Raw genomic sequence first — 1,636 nt, 5'->3', positions numbered from 1 at the left:
GACAGAGCAAGACTCTGTCTCAAAAAAAAAAAAAAAAAAAATCCATTCTAGATCCCTGAGCCAGAATCTTCAGGGTAGAACTTATTGTATATGTATTTAAGACTTCCCTTTTTAGAACCGCCTGCCTTAGACAGTCTGATGGTAGTCTTCAAGCAGAATGAAAACTCCAAGAAGGTGGGAAGCTTTCATTCCTCAAAATGCAAGCTGAGGCTGGGCACAATGGCTCACGCCTATAATCCCAGCAGTTTGGGCGGCAGAGGCAGGTAGATCACTTGAGGCCAAGAGTTCGAGACCAGCCTGGCCGCATGGTGAAACCTCGTCTCAACTAAAAATACAAAAATTAGCTGGGTGTGGCGGCGGGTGCCTGTGATCCTAGCTACTTGGGAGGCCGAGGCAGGAGAATTGCTTGAAGTTGGGTGGCAGAGGTTGCAGTGAGCTGAAATCTCACCACTGCACTCCAGCCTTGGCAACAGAGAGAGACTCTGTCTCCAAAAAAAAAAAAAAGCAAGCTGAGGCCGAGTGCAGTGGCTCACACCCATAATCCCAGGACTTTAAGAGGCCAAGGAGGAAGGATTGCTTGAGCCCAGGAGTTCAAGACCAGCCCGGGCAGCATGGCAAGACTCCCAGATACTGTCTCTACAAAAAATAAAAAAAACGCCAGGCGTGGTGTTGCATACCTGTGGTCCCAGCAACTAATAAGGCTGAAATGGAAGGATCACGTGAGCTTAAGAGGTCAAGGGTGCAGCCAGGCGCAGTGGCTCATGCCTGTAATCCCAGCACTTCGGGAGGCTGAGGCGGGTGGATCACGAGGTCAGGAGATTGAGACCATCCTGGCTAACACAGTGAAACCCCGTCTCTACTAAAAAATAGAAAAAATTAGCTGGGCGTGGTGGCGGGCACCTGTAGTCCCAGCTACTCGGGAGGCTGAGGCAGGAGAATGGTGTGAACCTGGGAGGTGGAGCTTGCGGTGAGCCGAGATCCGGCCACTGCACTCCAGCCTGGGCGACAGAGCGAGATTCTGTCTCAAAAAAACCGCAAAAAACAAAAAATTAGCCAACTGTTGTGGTGTGCTCCTGTGGTCCCGGCTACTTGGGAGGCTGAGGTGGGGAGGATCACATGAGCCCAGGAGGTTGAGGCTGCAGTGAGCTGTGATTATACCATTGCACTCCAACGTGGATGATAGAGTGAACGCTCGACTCAAACCAAAACAAAACGTGGTCCTTAGAATAGGTGAAATACAGTATATTAAAGCCCAGAAGGTCCTCAGAGATATGAAATTCTGTCCCTTTATTTTATGGAGGCCTAGAGAGACTAAATGAATTGTCCATGATCATGTGCTGATTTAGTGGCAGAAGCAGGTCTAGAACCCGGAGCTCCTGACCCCTTGTCCAGCATCCTTTCTGCCATGCCAGGCTGGACACATTTTCTGGCTTGATTGTAGTGTTGGGGGTGCTGAGATTCCAGGTCCATCTTATTTCATTTTCTTTTTTTTTCTTTTTTTTGTTTTTTTTTGAGACGGAGTCTCGCTTTGTCGCCTGGGCTGGAGTGCAGTGGCCAGATCTCAGCTCACTGCAAGCTCCGCCTCCCGGGTTCATGCCATTCTCCTGCCTCAGCCTCCCGAGTAGCTGGGACTACA

The 1,636-nt window shown here is 49.9% G+C and overlaps 1 protein-coding gene across 1 annotated transcript in view; it reads left to right on the top strand.

Moving 5' to 3' along the window:
- RAP1GAP2 (RAP1 GTPase activating protein 2) overlaps positions 1–1,636 on the top strand; it is a 327,595-nt gene that overhangs the window by 270,512 nt on the left and 55,447 nt on the right. The window lies entirely within an intron of this gene.

The sequence above is a fragment of the Mandrillus leucophaeus genome, unplaced genomic scaffold, assembly GCF_000951045.1.
Source record: "Mandrillus leucophaeus isolate KB7577 unplaced genomic scaffold, Mleu.le_1.0 Scaffold653, whole genome shotgun sequence".
In the NCBI taxonomy this organism is placed as follows: domain Eukaryota; kingdom Metazoa; phylum Chordata; class Mammalia; order Primates; family Cercopithecidae; genus Mandrillus; species Mandrillus leucophaeus.
Note: the sequence above shows the minus strand (reverse complement) of the source record. Positions and strands in the feature narration are given on the sequence as shown.